The 21,423-nt window shown below is 44.3% G+C and overlaps 1 long non-coding RNA gene, 2 other non-coding genes and 1 pseudogene across 4 annotated transcripts; all 4 read right to left on the bottom strand.

Moving 5' to 3' along the window:
- Nucleotides 1-243: 243 nt before the first annotated feature.
- LOC145507748 (uncharacterized) lies at nucleotides 244-16,016 on the bottom strand. Its single transcript, XR_014055097.1, has 3 exons — nucleotides 15,866-16,016; nucleotides 7,786-7,887; nucleotides 244-3,582 (listed from the first exon to the last, which is right to left on the bottom strand). It is a non-coding gene; the product is annotated as an uncharacterized LOC145507748 (long non-coding RNA).
- On the bottom strand, nucleotides 7,700-7,773 carry TRNAN-GUU (transfer RNA asparagine (anticodon GUU)). The gene has a single exon. It is a non-coding gene; the product is annotated as a tRNA-Asn (tRNA).
- LOC145507746 (uncharacterized) lies at nucleotides 11,909-16,016 on the bottom strand (annotated as a pseudogene). Its single transcript, XR_014055095.1, has one exon. The product of XR_014055095.1 is annotated as an uncharacterized LOC145507746 (transcript).
- Nucleotides 15,648-15,811, bottom strand: LOC145508162 (U1 spliceosomal RNA). Its single transcript, XR_014055416.1, has one exon. It is a non-coding gene; the product is annotated as a U1 spliceosomal RNA (small nuclear RNA).
- Nucleotides 16,017-21,423: the final 5,407 nt, after the last annotated feature.

Raw genomic sequence — 21,423 nt, 5'->3', positions numbered from 1 at the left:
AAAAATGAAAAGGAACATAAAATTTCTTGTAGAAACATGAAACAACTATTTTGTTTTCTTGGTGTGTGTGTGGAAAAGGCTGTTCTAACTATGACACAAACTCAGTCTTGAGAGAAAATATTGATGAATTTCACTATATAAGTGAATGGAATCTCCATAAGCAAAGTTGAAAGACAAATGACAATTTGGGGAAGTATTTGCAACTCATATTGTGTTAAAAACTCATATTGTGTAAAAAAAAAATTTGTTTTGAAGTTTAATATGTTGGAGAGTGAATAAACATTGTTAACAAGAGGGTGAATTGGTACAAGTTCTACAGGGTGCTTTTTGAACAACATAAAAAATTTTCACAAACTTTTTTTTTTACTTCAGCAATCCACATTTAGAAGTTTATCCTACAATATACCTATACAAGTGTGAAATTGTGTACAAAGTTATTCAAGAAACACTTTTTATTAACTAAGATTGGAAATTCTCTAAAGGTCCATCAGTTTGAGGGTGACTAAATAAATGGCAATCAGTTCAGTCCAGTCACTCAGTCGTGTCCGACTCTTTGCGACCCCATGAATCACAGCACGCCAGGCCTCCCTGTCCATCACCAACTCCCGGAGTTTACCCAAACACATGTCCATCAAGTTGGTGATGCCATCCAATCATCTCATCCTCTGTCGTCCCCTTCTCCTCCTGCCCCCAATGCTTCCCAGCATTAGGGTCTTTTCCAATGAGTCAACTCTCCTCATGAGGTGGCCAAAGTATTGGAGTTTCAGCTTCAACATCAGTCCTTCAAATGAACACCCAGGACTGATCTCCTTTAGGATGGACTGGTTGGATCTCCTCGCAGTCCAAGGGACTCTCAAGAGTCTTCTCCAACACCACAGTTCAAAAGCATCAATTCTTCGGCACTCAGCTTTCTTCACTGTCCAACTCTCACATCCATACATGACCACTGGAAAAACCATAGCCTTGACTAGACAGACCTTTGTTGGCAAAGTAATGTCTCTGCTTTTTAATATGCTATCTAGGTTGGTCATAACCTTCCTTCCAAGGAGTAAGTGTCTTTTAATTTCATGGCTGCAATCACCATCAGCAGTGATTTTGGAGCCCCAAAAAAGAAAGTCTGACACTATTTCCACTGTTTACTCATCTATTTCCCATGAAGTGATGGGACCAGATGCCATGATCTTAGTTTTCTGAACATTGAGCTTTATGCCAACTTTTTCACTTTCCTCTTTCACTTCCATCAAGAGGCTCTTTAGTTCTTCACTTTCTGCCATAAGGGTGGTGTCATCCGCATATCTGAGGTTCTTGATATTTCTCCCGGCAATCTTGATTCCAGCTTGTGTTTCTTCCAGCCCAGCGTTTCTCATGATGTTCTCTGCATATAAGTTAAATAAGCACGGTGACAATATACAGCCTTGACGTACTCCTTTTCCTATTTGGAACCAGTCTGTTGTTCCATGTCCACTTCTAACTGTTGCTTCCTGACCTGCATACAGGTTTCTCAAGAGACAGATCAGATGGTCTGGTATTCCCATCTCTTTCAGAATTTTCCACAGTTTATTGTGATCCACACAGTCAAAGGCTTTGGCATAGTCAATAAAGCAGAAATAGATGTTTTTCTGGAACTCTCTTGCTTTTTCGATGATCCAACGGATGTTGGCAATTTGATCTCTGGTTCCTCTGCCTTTTCTAAAACCAGCTTGAACATCTGGAAGTCCACAGTTCACGTATTGCTGAAGCTTGGTTTGGAGAATTTTGAGCACTACTTCACTAGCGTGTGAGATAAGTGCAATTGTGTGGTAGCTTGAGCATTCTTTGGCATTGCCTTTCTTAGGGATTGGAATGAAAACTGACCTTTTCCAGTCCTGTGGCCACTGCTGAGTTTTCCAGATTTGCTGGCATATCGAGTGCAGCACTTTCACAGCATCATCTTTGAGGATTTGAAATAGCTCAACTGGAATTTCATCACCTCCACTAGCTTTGTTCGTAGTGATGCTTTCTAAGTCTCACTTGACCTCTCTTCAGTATGTCTGGCTCTAGGTGAGTGACCATACCACCGTGATTATCTGGGTCGTGAAGATCTTTTTTGTACAGTTCTTCTGTGTATTCTTGCCACCTCTTCTTAATATCTTCTGCTTCTGTTAGGTCCATACCATTTCTGTCCTTTATCGAGCCCATCTTTGCATGAAATGTTCCCTTGGCATCTCTAATTTTCTTGAAGAGATCTCTAGTCTTTTCCATTCTGTAGTTTTCGTCTATTTCTTTGCATCGATCGCTGAGGAAGTCTTTCTTATCTCTCCTTGCTATTCTTTGGAACTCTGCATTCAGATTGGAATATCTTTCCTTTTCTCCTTTGCTTTTCGCTTCTCTTCTTTTCCCAGCTATTTGTAAGGCCTCCTGAGACAGCCATTTTGCTTTTTTGCATTTCTTTTCCATGAGGGTGGTCTTGATCCCTGTCTCCTATACAATGTCACGAACCTCTGTCCATAGTTCATCAGGCACTTTGTCTATCAGATGTAGTCCCTTAAATCTATTTGTCACTTCCACTGTATAATCATAAGGGATTTGATTTAGGTCATACCTGAATGGTCTAGTGGTTTTCCCTACTTTCTTCAATTTAAGTCTGAATTTGGCAATAAGCAGTTCATGATCTGAGCCACAGTCAGCTCCCGGTCTTGTTTTTGCTGACTGTATAGAGCTTCTCCATCTTTGGCTGCAAAGAATATAATCAATCTGATTTCGGTGTTGACCATCTGGTGATGTCCATGTGTAGAGTCTTCTCTTGTGTTGTTGGAAGAGTGTGTTTGCTATGACCAGTGTGTTCTCTTGGCAAAACTCTATTAGCCTTTGCCCTGCTTCATTCTGTACTCCAAGGCCAAATTTGCCTGTTACGCCAGATGTTTCCTGACTTTCTACTTTTGCATTCCAGTCCCCTATAATGAAAAGGACATCTTTTTTGGGTGTTAGTTCTAAAAGGTCTTGTAGGTCTTCATAGAACCGTTCAAGTTCAGCTTCTTCAGTGTTACTCGTCGGGGCATAGACTTGGATTACTGTGATATTGAATGGTTTGCCTTGGAAACGAACAGAGATCATTCTGTCATTTTTGAGATTGCATCCAAGTACTGCATTTCAGACTCTCTTGTTGACCATGATGGCTACTCCATTTCTTTTAAGGGATTCCTGCCCACAGTAGTAGATATAATGGTCATCGGAGTTAAATTCACCCATTCCAGTCCATCTTAGTTCGCTGATTCCTAGAATGTCGACGTTCACTCTTTCCATCTCCTGTTTGACCACTTCCAATTTGCCTTGATTCATGGACCTAACATTCCAGGTTCCTATGCAATATTGCTCTTTACAGCATCGGACTTTGCTTCTATCACCAGTCACATCCACAGCTGGGTATTGTTTTTGCTTTGGCTCCATCCCATCATTCTTTCTGGAGTTATTTCTCCACTGATCTCCAGTAGCATATTGGGCACCTACCGACCTGAGGAGTTCATCTTTCAGTGTCCTATCTTTTTGCCTTTTCATACTGTTCATGGGGTTCTCAAGGCAATACAACCACACAATTAAATATAGCTGTAGAAAAGAATGAGAAAGCTCTTGAGAGAAGACTTACAGAAATTGGTTATAATTCAATAATAAATACATGGAAAATTAAGCAGATGGAAAATTTGGCAGTAATTGTTACTGCCAACAGAAAAATATATTCAAAAAGTGGTCACATTAAATTCTCTGTTAATAGTTTGTATAGTAAAAATGATAATCATTAATCTCTCAAAATTATGACATAAACATATTGATATATTAGTGTTTCCTAGAGAAACGGAACCAATAGAAGATACACACATATGTATATAGAAATTTAGTTTGTATACAGAGATGTTATTGTGGAGTGTGGTAAATCTAAACTCTTCAGGGTAGGCCAACAGGATGGAGACCCAGGGAAGAATTGATGTTGTAACTCTAATCTGAAAACAGAGTCTAGAGGCAGAATTCTGCCTTCCTTTGGGGATCTAAGTCTTTTTCTCTTAAGGCCATCAATGGATTGGATGAGGTTTACTCAAATTTTGGAGGGTAATCTGCTTTACTCAGAGTCTACTGATTTAAATGTTAATCTCATCTAAATAATACCTTCAAAGGAACATCTGGATTAATATTTGACCCCAGTATCTGGGTACCATGGCCTAGCCAGACTGACACATAAAATTAACCATCACAATTGGGAAAATGGAAAAGTGGAAAATGTATACGTGTGTGTAGTGATAAGTATAGTGGGAGTATGTAAAGGAGAGATAAAGTGCCTAAACCTAGAAAATCAAGAATTAACAATATTTGTTTATAGAAACAGATGAATAACCAATCACTGATTAAAATAATTTAAAGTAGTTACTTCTAGGGAGCAGGAAATGGCAGAGAGGTTCAGGGGATCATCGGTTTTCATTACCAGGTTTGTACATGTTTGACTTTCTAAACTATGTGCATATATAAGCTTGCTAAAAATAAATACTAAATAAAAAAGCTTTTCATATGTTGTAGTGTTTCAAGTTTTTACCAATTTGTCGTCTTTTGAATATTGTAGAGGAACAGTTCTGCTGTGGCACCCAGGTGACCTTCTATGTATTTGCACAGGCCACACAAATCAAGACTTGAAGTGAAACTATTGTGAAACTTACCACAAGGCAAAGCACCTTGTGATTGTCCCCAAACAGGAGAGGATGGGAGGCTTGTGAAGAGCAGCCAGGAGACAGTTTCCATTCCCCTCCCTGTCTACCCTGGGACAGTTTTTCATTGCCTTGCAACTTCTAATCACACTTAAGGCATTCTGCTTACCTCCTCACTCCTTCTCTGAGGACAGCTGCAGACTGTAAAACTCTTAGCTGCAGTCTAGAATTAACTCCTCAATAACAGGGTATCTAACAACTTGCATTGCAGTCACTGACCCCTTTTGTTTCAGTGACATCCCTTTGGATGTTGGAGATGAGGACTCGTGAAGTCTATACCTTCAACTACTCTTCCTTTTGCTGTGTATGTAAGTAATAAATCGTTTGAATCTAAAAGTGGCTTGTCATTGCAATGAGAAGGCTGTGCACCTCAACTAGAGAAAAGCCAGTACAGCAATAAAGACCAAGCACAGTCTAAAATAAAAAAATAATGACAATAATAATAAAAGTGACTTATATCTTTACAGGCTGAATCACCCAGGCCTTGGCTTTGTCAGATGTTGAGTGCTTCATTTACCTTTTGTTTTTTTAAGCTACATAGGTACATGTGAAAGCGGCTCAGACCTGTCCAACTCAGTCCATGGAATTCTCCAGGCCAGAATAGTTGTAGGTAAGGCTGTAACTATAGTATAGTGCCACTGAACAGTAACTGTCCTGGGGAGTGGCAAAGAACACAAATACTGCCATGGAATTCTCCAGGCCAGAATACTGAAGTTGGTATCCTTTCCCTTCTCCAGGGCATCTTCCTGATCCAGGAACTGAACCGGAATCTCCTGCATTGCAGGCAGATTCCTTACCAACTGAGCTGTCAGGGAAGCCCTTTTTTAGCTAAACAAATTCTTAAACTTTTTATGTAGGTAAAGGTATTGGGTTTTTTTTTTCTTTCCCTAGGGATTTTGAGTTTTATGTCATTTTTAGAAAAACATTTTCCCTACAGGACAGTAGAAGTTTTATTAGGGGTATTTTCTGAAGGAAGAAAGTTGTAACTGTTCTTCTGCTAATGAGCTGAACAGAAGCAATGAGCTCTCAGATAACTTTGTGGCATATTCCCTGAGGCCCTCTTAAACCCAGACCTGCTGAAGAGTAAGAGGGTTTCCTGCGACCTCCCAACTCAGTATTCTTGGGCTCTAAGAAGGAGATGCAGTCACTAAATAGATGGTGCAACATCTTAGGGCTAGCTATAGTGAAGAGCAGTTACTAGGCCTGATTGGCCAAGGGGAGAGAGCTGTTTCTAGAACCTGGGAAAGCAATAGTTGTAGGTAAGGCTGTAACTATAGTATAGTGCCACTGAACAGTAACTGTCCTGGGGAGTGGCAAAGAACACAACTACTGCCAATCTGCAGGAAACAATTACCCTGACTTCATATTCCTCCCATCCTCCCCATTCCCAGTCAGTACATCCCATTGGCTGTAGCCAACAAGAAGCAGTGGGCAGAGGAGTCTTTCTGCACAGTTCAAGAAGACTCTTTCTGGGGTGATAATAGGGTGGCTAATGATGAGAATATATCTGGAGGAACAAATGCATAATACCCAGCAAATATGGTATTTCCATTCTTGAGATTAAAAATAAATAGTCCCATGTGCTCTCTCTCCTCCACCGCACTGCTTCCCCTGTTACTAACTTCTTGCACTGGTGTGGTACATTTGTTCCAATTGATGAACTAATATTGATTCATTATTATTAATGTTAATGGCTTCCACTGGGTTCATGCTTTGTGTTTTATAGTTCTAGTCCTGAGATTTTTAATTGTGAAAGCATCTCATTAGCTGCATTTTGGTATCAAATAGGTTTTTCAAAAAAGGTTTTTTATTTCCTGAATTCTTTCATTTATTTGAGAATATTTATTTGTTGTTTTTAGACCTGTATGATATCTGGACTGGAGATATGTATGTATGTATACTTTTAACTGGCTACTTTTCATACCATAGCTGGATTCTCTTTTCCACAAAAATACTGGTAATGCAACTGAAATTTCAAAATGTCGAGGTTTTAGATTTTTTCATTTTTGTTTGTTAAATTAATTATCTATGAGCTTCTAGCTCAAATCAGGCAAGGAAACAAGGGGAGAAAGAAGCAAAGAAAATTCTGTGGAATTTCTAGATCCTGATGCTTTAAGAAGTCATAGAAATTGTTAGTTGCTGAAGATTCCAGAGGAAAGGCTGTGACTGTGGGTTCATGGCTGGCCTTGTGCCTTCAGCATCCTATAGTCAAATTTGAGTTACAGCAGGTGAATATAGCCTGGCTTGCCCAAGGTTTTTAATATATATATTTATAAAGTAGGTGACTATTTTGTTATAAAAAGCATAAAGTCATGCTGTTGGCTTTATTAAAGATAAAATGTTTTTATTTTATTAAAAATAAATTTGTTTATCGATAACCATAAGGTTGATATTTGTTTGGCCTTTGGGAATGAGTAGTGGAGGTGAGAATTTTCTCAATATATGTACCTTTCTATAATTCCTTGATTTTCTGTGTGTAAACACACACACACACAAACACAATCTCTCCAGGAAGAAAAAATAAAAGAACTACACAGGGCAACTTCTCTACCACTCATACATGACTATTAAGTCTGTGCAATTAAGTCACTATGAAGGCATTTTAGACACTTGAGGAATGTCTATGCTACTACCTATTCTGCGCTGAATGTTGATATTCCTTCCAAATTCATGTTGAAGCACTAACTCCCCAGTGTAACGGTATTAGGAGGTGGAGCCGTTGGCAGGTAGTTAGGTTTAGATGAGTTCCTGAGGGTGGAGCCCTCACTAATCATGCTGGGATTAGTGTCCTTATAAAAACAGAAGAGACAGCAGTTTCCTCTCTCAGTGTACAGGCTTTCTGCAAGCCTCTGGGAAGAAGACCCTCACCAAGAACTATATCTGTCCCGGACCCTGACCTTGGACTTTGCAGTCTCCTGAACTTTGAGATAACCTGAAATTGCAAGAAAGGACTTTGAGCAAGTAAAAGGGTGCGTCCCTGGGTGGGCTCGAACCACCAACCTTTCGGTTAACAGCCGAACGCGCTAACCGATTGCGCCACAGAGACACGGGAACTCACCTCTCTAAATTTGTGTCCTAATCCCAGAAATTGCTTTTCAGCCTCTCACTGGGACTATCTTCATATTCCCATACTTCGGAAACCGGAGGTGTGCGCGAGACCCTGAAGCCCAGAGTTGGTGTCGCTGGTCACGTTTGGACATCGATAGAATTTCTGGGAGTCAGCTAAGGGGCTCTGACGGCCGAAGGCCAGATCCACAGCCTTCCCGCCGGCTCCACCCCACCTCAACACCCGCCCTGCGCCGGGTGACTTCCGCAGCCTCCCGGGCTGAGGGCGTCCATATTACCACTCCGTGCCAAGGACACGAACCGGCTGTGCCCCCACTGCTTTGCCCACGCCCTGTGCCTCCAGCTGTGGACTCCGACCCGCAGGCACCTCGGAATTGCTCGCGATGCAGCGGGTCCTCCAGGGCAGGGCCTCGCACCTAGTAGTTCAGTTCAGTTCAGTCGCTCAGTCATGTCCGACTCTTTGCGACCCCATGGACTGCAGCACGCCAGGCTTCCCTGTCCATCACCAACTCCCGGAGCCTTCTCAAACTCATGTCCATCGCACCCAGTAGGCACTCATAAATGCCGGGCGAAGGATGCATACTACCCCAAGGTCCTAGGGCAACCAAGAATTCCAGTGTGTGCTTTAAGCTTTTGGACCTACGAGGAACTCCGGAAACGGAAGGCGGAAAAGGTTTCTCCAAGCCGGAGGCGCTTTTGTTCCCGGAGCTGATTAAGAACAAGGCAAAGGTCCCGACTTTGGACATGTGCGCACTGGGATCGAAGCGAGCTCCCCACCGTGGGCTGCGACTCAGCCGCAGTCTGGGGTCATCCGTCCTGAGGGGAGGGGAGGGTCGACCAGGGAAAGCTGAAGAAGAGGAGAAGAAAGCGAGTGGGAGTGGAGGCAGCCCGGGGAGGGATGGAGAGCGCGCATGCTAGTGCTCTGGCCACTGAGGGAAAAGGCCAAAAGAAAACGGAAAATGCCTATTTTCGTTAGATCGCTTTGATTACCCTCTCCCTGCCTTCTTTCTGTCGGCCACCGCGCTGACCACGATTGTTTACTGTTGTATGCTCTCGAATTGGAATGACTGATGTTCCTCTCTGAAATGGTTGGCTAAAGACCACCACGCCGTGAGGTGTCCAAACCTCTAAGCGGGTGGCGAGGGGCCCGCGGCCCTGCTTGGTAGAGGGAGCACACGCCCGGCTCACCCCAGGAGGGTTGAAAGCGCTCCCCCGCCAGGGGGACTCCGACTCCGCCCCAACCCTCTGCGGCTGGGAGTCGGCGGCGCGCTGCCTCTCCGCCCTCCTTGCCGAGGAATGTTAAATGGTACTAACCCGGCGTACCGTCAAGTAGATGCACTGTCAGAGAAGGCCTAGTATCATTCCTGGAGTAATGCTGATTGTTTACTAAAGGTAGGATGATGACAACTGTAGCTTTCATCCCACATTAATAGAGCTGGAAGTCCACAATAGTTTTGTAGACTTGTGTGGGCTACCTGCAAGCAGGAACTCTGGCTTTTTTTCCTCGGTAATAAAATTAGCTAATACTCTACTTATCAATTTGCGTTTTTCTTTGAGTCTGGATTTCTTATTTCCCCAACAGCCCCCACAGAAGAGGTGGAAGATGCAGGGGCGGGGGGGTTGCTGAGACACGAAGTGCATTTGGTGCTGTGTGAACTCTCCCTTGTGACTGAAGACCTTGGAGAAAAGTATTCAGAATTGTCGTGGAGTGTCAGAAAATTCCAATAACAAGACTAAGGAGGTGGATCTGGTAAATCTCAGCAGGACATTCTTAGGATGAATTGGAAAAGATCCTTCCGTCTTGGATGTCTGAGGTTCCATCTGGGCGGAAATGAGCAGGGAGAGGCCTTTCTACAAGACCTGGAGAAGGGTGAAGTTGCTTCCTCAACCCAACCCCACCTCTGAGCAGTAGTTTCTACGCACTAGCTCGGTTTTTCCTTGAGCTCAGAAGTAGCATGGTCGTAGGCCTGGTCTGTGACTTACTGCCGATGAGCCCTGGGGAGGAGGGAATCCATTACACTTATTACAAACCTATTTCCTCATTAGCAGCTCTCTGAGTTTGCCTTCGGTCTTCGCCAAGCCATTTTACATTTGGGCAACTGATCCCAAGCTGGTAGGGAGGAAAGCTCATGGCTCTTTGTCATCCTGCTAGCTCAGTTTGTAGCGTGCAAAACTTCTAATTTCAAAGTCTTTAGCATAGCCCAGCACCCAGTGCCTTTTACTTGGTTTTCTTTGGATTAGTAGCCACAGATTCAGGGCTGTGCTGCTCCCCACAGTAGCCACGAGGGAGCTTGTGGTCCTTCTCATTGGAACTCTGTTCCAGGAACCACTACTTTTTCTCAGTTTGGATAGTAAAAATAGTGATGTACAGTAGTTTTAATTCCTCTGAGGCTCGCAGAACCCATGATTTCTTATTTTGCACCACCCCAACTCTAGGGTCATCTTGGATCTAAGCATGGGAGGTTGATTGTGTAAGCTCAACCTTCCTGCTCATTCTTTCTATGATGCTGTGGAAGCCCCCAGAGACAACTGTATTTGATTCTATGCATTAAAATTCATTGATCTAAGAAGGCTGTGCAGGTTTCAGCAGATCATCAAGGGAGGTTTTTGGTAGAAGAAAGATTAAAAACCCAAACACATAGAGACATTGCCCCAGGCCCTGGGTGCAGCCTAATTACAGGCGGGGAAGAAATGGAAAGGAAGACTCAGAAGAAAGAAGGGCAGAACTGGGAGGAAGAATAGGAAAGGGGAGGAAAGAGACAGATTCAAAGGAGAAATTTAGTCACTAGTCCCCAGTTATATGACAGCTTGTCTCTCTGGGCCTCCCCTAGCAACCTTTGTCTTAAGGCAGACACCCTTCCACCCATCTAATCCTGGGAATTCTAACATTTCCTATTAGGTCTACCAAGCCTACACCAAGTGCCCTCTAACATTTCCTATTAGGTCTACCAAGCCTACACCAAGTGCCCTCTTGTCCCTTTTAGATAGTTTTTTGCTAATCCTTTCTTTTGTGGTCCTAGAAGAGTCTGCAGGAGAGGCAAACTTCACCTTAAGCCTCTTGGGGTCTCCAGCTGGGCCTGAGAATTAGATTGACATAAGACAGACTAACAGGAGGAAAACATACTGATTGTCACATGTCCATGGGAACTCCAATAGGAAAGTGAAAAGCCAAAGAACTGGCTAGATCTAAGCATTTATATACTAGGTTGAACAAAGAGAGGTGATAATGGAAAAGTAAAATATATGGGAAGACTAAAGGAAGATAGGAGTTAACAAAATCTGTTTGTGTGGATTTCTCTGGGACTTGACTTCCTGTCTCTGGTCATAAGAATGTACTTCCTGTTTTCCAAATGCCTTTAGCTCAAAATAATTCTTAGGCCAAACTGGCATGATTTGGAGTAGCATGTAGTTGAAGCACTGGAACATAGCCAAAGAACAGGATACTGAGCCCAATCTCCTCGTGGTGCTGTGAGGTCACCATGCTGAAAGTGAATTCGGCAGGCCCAGGTCAGTCTTAGTAGCACTTGTTAATAAAGTTAAAACAAACAAAAAAATTCTTCGGCCAGGTCATTTGTAAATATGGAAAACAATGTTCAAGTTATTTAGACATCATAATGCTCCTGCCTAAACCTTAATTTTAAAGTCACTGAAAATAATCCAGGACTTCCACCTATGGCCATAGTATAATAATGTCACTAGATTAGACTTCTTGCCTTCAGTTCAGTTCAGTTCAGTCGCTCAGTCGTGTACGACCGGCTCTTTGTGACCCCATGAACCGCAGCACGCCAGGCCTCCCTGTCCATCATCAACTCCCAGAGTTTACCCACACTCATGCCCATTGAGTTGGTGATGCCATCCAATCATCTCATCCTCTGTCGTCCCCTTCTCCTCCTGCCCTCAATCTTTCCCAGCATCAGGGTCTTTTCAAATGGGCCAGCTCTTCGAATCAGGTGGCCAAAGTATTGGAGTTTCAGCTTCAACATTAGTCCTTCCAGTGAACACCCAGGACTGATCTCCTTTAGGATGGACTGGTTGGATCTCCTTGCAGTCCAAGGGACTCTCAAGAGTCTTCTCCAACACCACAGTTCAAAAGCATCAATTCTTCGGAGCTCAGCTTTCTTTTTTTTGTTTGTTTTTTGCTGGTAACATCAGTTTTATCGGTTGGGGTGGCAGCTAGCCTGGCTGGGGGCAGGGCCAGCCCTCAGAAGTTGTTGAGCTCCAGCAGTGTCTGGTCGAGGGTCTGGTGGATCTCCATGATCTCCTCCTTGGCACTGGCCAAGGTCTCTTCCAGGTCATCGATGGTTTTCTCCAACTTTGCCACTGACCTTTCGGCAAACTCTGCTCGAGTCTCAGCCTCCTTTAGCTTCTCCTCCAGCAGTTTGATCTCCTCTTCATATTTATCTTCTTTGGTGGAATACTTGTCCGCTTGGGCTTCCAGGGATTTCAAGTTGTTGGTAACAATTTTCAGCTCCTCTCTAGGTCCCCACATTTACTCTCAGCCACCTCAGCTCTCTCTTCTGAGTGCTCCAGCTCTCCTTCCAGGATCACCAGCTTCCTGGCCACCTCCTCATATTTGCGGTCTGAATCCTCGGCGATGTGCTTGGCCTCCTTCAGCTGCATCTCCTGCAGCTCCATCTTTTCCTCATCCTTCATAGCTCGGTTTTCAATGACCTTCATTCCTCTCTCGCTCTCATCAGCTGCCTTCTCAGCCTCCTCCAGCTTCTGCAGGGCTGTAGCCAGACGCTCTTGTGCCCGGTCCAGCTCCTCCTCTACCAGCTGAAAGCGGCAGTTCAGGGAGGCCACATCTGCCTCAGCATCAGTGGCTTTCTTCTCAGCCTGCTCCAGTTTCTCCTGGGCATCCTTCACTGATTCAGAATACTTTTCCACCTCGTCCTCCATCCCTTTTAGCTTTTTCTGGAGGGCCTGCTGCTCCTCTTCCAGCTGCTTGCAGCGGTCCTCAGCTTGCTTCTTGTTAGCCTCGGCCTGCTCTGCGCGGTCGATGGCATTCTCCTTGTCCAGTTTTAACATCTGCATCTTCTTCTTGATGGCGTCCATGGTTGCGGTGGGGGACTGGCCGGCCGGCGGGCAGTGCGGACCAGGAGAACTGGGCTGGCCTCACGGACTGGGCGCACGGGTGGCGGGCGAGGAGCACCAAGCGGGACTGGGATGTCCCTGCCGCGTGGGCGCCTAAAAGGCAGGGAGGGACCAGGCGGAGCCGGGGGCCAACACCCTCCCCCACTGCGTCCCAAACCTTGTAGGGGCAGAAGCACTGCAGGGTCAGGGGGCGCGGCCACCCCCTGCACCCACCCCCTCCCGGAGCTCAGCTTTCTTTATACTCCAACACTCACATCCGTACATGACCACTGGAAAAACCATAGCCTTGACTAGACGGACCCTTGTTGACAAAGTAATGTCTCTGCTTTTTAATATGCTGTCTAGGTTGGTCATAACTTTTCTTCCAAGGAGTCAGCGTCTTTTAATTTCATGCCTGCAAACACCATCTGCAGTGATTTTGGAGCCCCCCCAAATAAAGTCAGCCACTGTTTCCACTGTTTCCCCATCTGTTTGCCATGAAGTGACGGGACCGGATGCCATGATCTTCGTTTTCTGAATGTTGAGCTTTAAGTAACTTTTTCACTCTCCTCTTTCACTTCCATCAAGAGCCTCTTTAGCTCTTCTTCACTTTCTGCCATCAGCCTGGTGTCATCTGCATATCTGAGGTTCTTGATATTTCTCCCGGCAATCTTGATTCCAGCTTGTGCTTCTTCTTGCCTTAAACAACCATAAAAATGGGCAAAATGTGTGAAGCACCTGGTTATACACACTGGACAGAGGCAGTGCAAGACTCTGAGTGCCTGAGAGAGAGTTCTGGAAATGACCTGCTGGTGGTACAGCAAGCTGGAATTCCAGCAGAGCACGGTGCTCACACAAAGCTAAGGCAGAGATCAGACGGCAACTGAAACAACTAGAATCTGCAGAGAACCAGAAAGGAGAGAACAGTTTACAGGCTAGTTTTCAAAAATCCATATTGGGTGTCCTGCCAGTCATTTGCTGAGTGCTAGGCTGCTCATGGGTGGAGCACTTATGCAAGGCTTATGGGACAGCAGATGCTATGGGGTGAAAACCAGAACAGAGATTTTAGAAGTCTCTGCGGGCAACACTGGAATTCAGGCCTTGTTAACTCTTTATCACCCTGAGCATTCAGTTGATAACTCCAGAGAAGACTGTTTTAGGAGGAAAGACCATACCCTAGTGAGAGGTCTACTCTTGATCCTCCCCCCAAAAGTGTAAAACTAAGACCTGACCAGGTTAGCAGGGTTTGGAGGTTGAGTCACACCAAGGAGGGCTTTGGGAAACACCTTGGACTTTCCACAGATCTACCAACACAACCCATAAATCCAGCCCTACACAAGTTCAAAGTCATTGGCCAGTAATCAAAGCGCTTAGTAGAACAAAAGTTGATCCATTTTGGAGAAAGATACCAGAATCCAGAGTCTCTATAACGTTATCATTCAAAGAGTCCAGTAAACAAAAGTGAAACATGCAAAGAAACGGAAAAATGCTACCCATTCAACACATAGTTTTAAAAAGAAAAAAAAAAGACAACTCCAAGATGTCTCAGATGCTGGATTTAGCAGACTTTAAAGCAGGGTTGTAGATACTAGCTGAGATTTGGAAAGCAGAAATAGAAGTGGCTGTCTTATTCGCCTGGACCCTGGGAAGAGCTCCGGAGGTCACCAGCACTGTTAACCCCTCAGAAAGGTAATTTATCTGCTGGTACAAACAGACTCGCAGCAAGTTATACTTCCTACCAGATGTCCTCTTACTGTTTCACAGCTCTTGGGCCAGGTAACTGTTGTGTTCTTTGACAAAGAGCAATAGGAGGACACTTCTACTTTTAGGGTTGGGAGTTTAAAAGCAGTAAGAGACTGAAGCAGGTTCTATCTAGCTCTTCTTTGTGGGCTTCGCTTCTCCATTAGGACCTCGCAAGCGTGGGCTCAGGTACCCAGCAAAAACCGTTGAATCCTAATCCATTGCAAGTTTCTGTTATTAAGGACATACCAGGGTGCTTCTAGGATACACGTTTTAAAAACTCAAACTGTGTAAACTCTAAGGCGACACGGAAAGTGCAATCAAAATGGAAGCAAGAATGGTCAAGCTCAGAGAACGTGTATGAAGTACACGTGTAAGAAGAAGTACTTATCTCCTGGCAATAATGTAGTCACGAACGACTTCGCGACTAAACCACAGCAACATCATGTCACATTACCAAGTGAGCACCGCGCAAAGCCGCTCGCCGTATTAGAACACGACAATCATGAGTAACACCGCTAGCAGAAAAAAAAAAAAAACCACTGCACTAAAAAAAAAAAAATCACCACTGTCAGGAATACAAGAGATGAAATGAGTCCTGAACACTTGTTGGCAAACACTGGTGCTGAAGCTTCAATAGTTTGGCCACCTGACGCGTAAAACTGGCTCATTGGGGGAAAAAAAAAAACCCCGATTCTAAAAAACAGTAAAAGCAGAAGAAAACCTGACAACAGAAAACTACACAGTTTGACCTCATCACCGATTCAATACACGTGAATTTCAATAACGTCAGAGTGTTGGTGAAGAAGAACTGAAACCTAAACCCAGCATGCTCCAACTTGCGGGACACCACAAAAATAGACAGCGTTCAACTGCCGTCGGCCGCGGCTTTTCAATAATCATAAAAAAAGCTCAAATGAAAAATAGTTAAAAAGGCTACTACTGCTGCAGAGAACAAAACTGCGCGACTTGTTAATGCACCCTCACAACAAAACGAGGTAGCTTCATTCACACTCGTCTAACGTTCAACAACTAAAAGATCAGGGGAAAGCGCGAACGCAGTCCCCCACTACCACAAATTATGCAGTCGAGTTTCCCACATTTGGGGAAATCGCAGGGGTCAGCACATCCGGAGTGCAATGGATAAGCCTCGCCCTGGGAAAACCACCTTCGTGATCATGGTATCTCCCCTGCCAGGTAAGTATGAGTTGCGAGCCTGCCACCCCAGCCCAACCTCGTACGCCCTGCACTGTACACACAGGCTCACTTTACTCCTCGCATCCCCGCGCCTTCTTGGACCTTCCACACAGCGGATCCACGCACTTTCAAGCAAGAAGTCCTGGATTCTCTCCCACGCCACGGGAGACTCCATCTCGTGTTTAAGCACCAGATGACGGACCAGCAGCCCCTGCGCTCAGATATCTACATACGACACGCCCCACCCGTGACGTCAACGGCAGCCCGCGCTTCCCTCCAGCCCACGCCCCGCCCTAGGCCCCGCCTCCCTCCTCCCACGCCGTCCGGCCCGGTCAACCTGCCCGCGGGCGCCCTCTGGGGGAGGTGACGTCCGGCTCCGGCTCCTGGTCTCCCATCCCCTAATGTGTTGGGACCCGGCGCGCTCGGCTGCCTGCCTAACTTTTGTCCTGTCCGGCACCGGTCTGGCGGTCGGCTGAAGCCTCTGCACCTTTTTTCAAACAACGGCGTTCAATGCGGAGAACAGAACATTTAGCAGTCCAGGGGAAACCGGTTCCTTTCAAATCCAGTTGTCTTTGTGATGTAGTATCGTGTGTATGTCTAGTAAAAAACGCATTAAGCGTCACGACTGACCGTGAACTCAGTTCCATTCGTGAAAATTGTGTCATTCATCAAAAATTTCATTCATTTTATTTCCAGCTTCAGGTGTGGTTTTGACTCTTTGAACAGATTTTAACACCTGTCTGTACTGTCTAATTGAGACAGGCTGGGACCTGGGACCCTTTGCGGCAGTGTTTGCACCTGGACAAACTGAGGCAGAAATTCGATGCGCCCCACGCTGAGCAGCTGAAATCTGTCTCCTGTGGACAGATACTCCAGACTAAGGACAGGGGCTTCCCTAGTGGTCCACTGGCTAAGATTCCACACTTAACCAATGCCTGGGGCCCGGGTTGGATCCCTGGTCGAGGAACTAGATCCCACCTGGGACAACTAACAGTTTTCATGCTGCAACTAAATATCCCATGAACCTAATAAATTAAAAAAAAACAAAAACAAAAAACTTCTTTAAGATAAGGATGTTACGAGGAGCAAGGAGGAGCTGAGTCCCGCTTGGATAGAAAATAAAGAGACCACGTATTTCCTATTTTTGAGGTCAAGGAGATCTTTGCAGACTACCCATGCTTACAAACCTTTTTCCTGGGTCAAAAAGGAGGTAGATGGAACCACCCCTTAATAGGCGGTGTTAACCTCCCCCTAGGCCTCTGTGCTACAATCCTTCTTGGCAAAATGATGCACATGTCTGTCAGGAAGAGCCCAAGGACAGGTCAGGTGTGGAAGAAGAAATGAGATACTCATCCAAAGGTAAACAAAGACCCGGAAGAAAGGCCCTAGGTAAGTGATTTGAATCACCTCTCTGATGCACTCCTTCTCGTTAAGGAGGACACAAACCTTTCTCTCTGAGTGTATATCTCTGCCTTGCTTCTGTCTTAAATAAACTGTGTATCTGTGTGCTCTCCAACTTGTGCTGTGGCTCTGCTAACAAACTTGGTACCCGCTTTTACAGCTTTCGTCGCTTTAAGAAGTTCATTTAAAAAAAAAAAAAATAAGAAGTTCATTGTTCAGTGAAGGCACTAGTGAGGCCAAGTTTGCTTCTGGCCCTAGCTCTTGATGGACTGGTGGCTGGATTCCTGGTGTTCACACAGGCTACCCTGGTTCAATTCTTGGACAGGGAACAAAGATCTTGCTTCAGGCCACCACTCACTGCTGTGTCCTTGAGATCCAAATGTCTTCTCCAGCAACAAGATACAAAGGAACAATAGGGGACAAAAAATAACTGCGTGTATGCCGTTGGTGGCAACTGCGGACAACAAGATAGAAAAAGACCAAAATCCCAACTGTCGTCTCTGAAGAGCTGGTGCCAAAAACAGGGTACCCGGAGCAAAAGCAGGGTACTGCGCATTCCCCCTGCACACAACACCAGGAAACACAGAGGCAAACCACCTGAGCCAGTCCTATAGCCTGACCCCTCCACCCACCCCTATCCTCACCCCGTGTGAGGAACCAGCACACCTCCCCGCACCAGCACACCTCCCCCCACCAGCACACCAGCACACCTCCCCCCACCCAGGGCAAACAAGGGAACCTGTTACTTGTTTTGCTGCAGCAGGGATCCCAATAAAGCCTTACCCGACTTTCTAGTCTGTCCTCTTATCAATTTCTATTGATTAAGGAAGGCTAAGGTGGTGCTTTAGTCACTAAGTCGTGTCCGACTCTTGTGACCCCACGGACTGTAGCCTGCCGGGCTCCTCTGTCCACGGGATTCTCCAGGCAAGACTCCTGGAGTGGGTTGCCATTTCCTTCTCCAGGGGATCTTCCCCACCCGGGAATTGAACCCGGGTCTCCTAGGAACTCTTGATAAATAGATAAGCCGAAAGCCATCAAGCGGCTAGGCTGGACTGGTTGATCTGGTTGAAGATGACTAATCAGGTAAATATTTTTGGCTCCATGTGTGGATGCTCCAAAAGTTCTTGAAAGTTTAGTAGTGAAATAAATGTGGCAAATTTCCCTGTGTCATGCCTGCCAGAGTCCTCCCTTTGACACCTCTGAGACAGCTAAGCCTAATTGAACTACTTTCCTCATCAGGATTTCTCAGTTTCATATACCACCCTTTTCCTTGGCTCATAATTATTTTCTTCTTCCATAATTATTTAATTTATTTATTTTGTTTTTGACTGTGCTGGGCCGCGCTGTTGCGCATAGGCTTTTCGCTAGCTGTGGCAAGCAGGGGCTACCCTGTAGTTGCGATGCTCCGGCTTCTCTTGGCGGTAACCTCTCTTGCTACAGAGCACAGGCTCTAGGCTAGCGGGCTCAGTAGGTGTGGCACACAACACAGGAACATTCCCTTACAAGAGATGAAACCTGTGTCCCTGCATTGGTCGGCAGATTCTTAAATATAATTATTACAATTAATTATTCTTAAAATTACACTTCATTTTCTCCTTGACACAGTATTAACAGTTGAAGGTCAACTGACGATAATGATTGTGAGCAACATAGAAATAAGTCATCAGCTATCTGATAGTGAAGGAAAGCCGAAAGTCTGAGGACAGCAAAAATAGCCCAATAAATATTTCGAGTTTACTTTGCCTCCCGGCCCAGGCCGAAAGAAAAGAATAAGTATCAACATCACATTAGCCATAACCAAGTGGTTTTAAATGTTTGACAAAGTGAGGAATAACATGTGTAAAGTTCAAGGAGTATACGCTTCCGAGACGATTACCAGTGTACACCAACCTGAATAACTAATGAAACATTAGCAAAGATCCAAGGTGTGATAAATCACCAGACCACGAAAGGCTTCCTCACGACTTCCATGAAAGAGCTCAGAGTAATCACACACACACACACACCCCTCCGAAGAACTGGGTTTGTTTATTTGGAAGGAGGGGCATGGGCCTGACTTCTTTCACTCAGCGTAACGTCGATGAAATTTAACCATAGTTTTCAGGCAGTTCTTTGTCTCTGTGTGCGTCCCTTGTAAGAATATATCCCACTATACTTATCTACTGTTGAACATCTGAGTTGTTTCCAGTTGAGGATATTCTGAAATGGTACGATACAAACATTCTTTTATGACTTTTCAAGGACATACACATTTCTCTAGGGCAGCCCTTTCCAATAAAATAATGCCAGGGTTGACCCTTCAAATAAAAATTTTAGGATTTTCTCCCCAACAAAGTGGGTTGATTCAGAAATAGCCGGGGAACCACAGAGCAGGACAAGTAAACTGTGGCAAAAGCATAGGCAAATTGCACACAAAGGAGAAGGAACATTCTTTGAGAGAGAGAAAGGGAAAGAAGCTGAGAGGACTTGTTCTGAACCAAAGGACACTGGAGAAAAGTGAAAGTTCAGGGTGGTGACAGTTTCTCATTGGCCGAGTTGCTGATATCTTGCAGGAGATACAAGGTGCATCTTGTTCTGTCCGGGCCTATGATTGATTGTTCTTTCCTATTGGTGATTCTTCTGTTTCCGTCTATGATGGACAATTCTTCCTGTATTTGAACTTGACTGGTAATGCAGGAGAGCTCCCCCTTCTGGTCTCCTGACTCAATTTTAGTCAGGTTTCCCCTTCTTAGCATTACACCAGTCACCTGGAATTTAAACTTTTCAATTATAATCTATTTTAAAAGTTTGTGAGATTTACTACATAAAAAAAAAAAAAAATCTCATCATTACCACATGCGACACTAAAAACACTACAGGTGTTCAGTAGTTACCTGTGACTCGTACCTGTCACATTGGACAGCACAGGTCAAATGCATAGCACAGATAAACGTACGATTTCCGGGCCACAGCACGTATGACCCTTAGTCGATGCTGCCAAGTCTCTCTCCAACTTTGTTGACCTTACTGACACTCCTTTTAGAAATGAAGAAGAATTTAGAGTGCTCTCCGTCCTGTGAAATTTTGGTATTGTTTGCCTTTTTATTTTTCGTTCTTAAGTTTATTGAGGTGTAGTCTACATAGTAAAATTTGCCAACATTAGACTATTTTACACTCTATACTATGATATCATATCTCTGCAAAACTGGATTTGGGTAGTTGCTATGATAGAAAGCAAGTGCCATGCAAAAAAAGATGGATGCCTAATAAGAAATAAGGTGACACTTCGAAAAAGTTTGCGAAGCTATGCAGCGCACAGCATCAAGGTTATGATTCTGAAATGTCAGAGCACCAAAAACAACAAACCACTGTACTGAACTTTTGTCAAGGGAACACATAGTAATATGCCCAGCATCGGCCATATACGAACAAGATACAGAGATATTTGTAAACAACAACAGCATTCCCCAACGAAGGCGGTATTTCTGCTGTCAGCCAATCCACCAGGAAATTAGGACAAACGGGAAGGGCAAAGAGAGAACAAACTTGCAGGCAACGAAAGATGATTCATTCATTAAATCAATTTAATATAGTCAAAGGATTAACGTTAACTATAGATCATGAATCTGTAATTTAAGCAGACCCATGTTGGAACACGAGAATGTTGGAATCATATACTGGTATATATGGAATCATATATTACAGGACACCTAAACGTACGTGCCAGATATTGTAGGGGGAATGATTGAGTCCTCTGGTGTCTAGAATTGTAACTATTCATTCCCCTTTAAAGATATTAGTATATTCAATATACTGCAACACATGAATTTAAATTTTTAGACGTGTAAATACTCATTGGCTGTGTTGGCTTCTCTGAGCAGTACAACCAGTATAGGAAACTTAGGAAGTCCAATGTAATTCAGATTTTCAACCTAAATAAACCCAAGACTTAAATACTAAAATATGATACCACCATTATTTTCTGCACCTTTATAAGATAATCTGAAAATACATACAGAGGTGGTGTTAGATCAAAACGAGAAAAACAATGTAATTTTTCTGAGTCACTTCCACGAGAAAAAAAAAAAAAACAACATGAATAAACATTTTGAAGGCCATTATGTAAATTATTTAAATGGTTTAAAAGTATTAAGAATAATCTGTTATCACTTTCATTCCCTCATTGTTGCTGTTCCAAGTAATCAAGACCATCTACTCAATCTACAGCTGAATCTTTTTT

This window comes from Giraffa tippelskirchi, chromosome 5 (assembly GCF_054371585.1).
Source record: "Giraffa tippelskirchi isolate mGirTip1 chromosome 5, T2T-mGirTip1v1.2.pri, whole genome shotgun sequence".
In the NCBI taxonomy this organism is placed as follows: domain Eukaryota; kingdom Metazoa; phylum Chordata; class Mammalia; order Artiodactyla; family Giraffidae; genus Giraffa; species Giraffa tippelskirchi.
The sequence above is the reverse complement of the archived record's forward strand: the minus strand, read 5'-3'. Positions and strand labels throughout refer to the sequence as shown.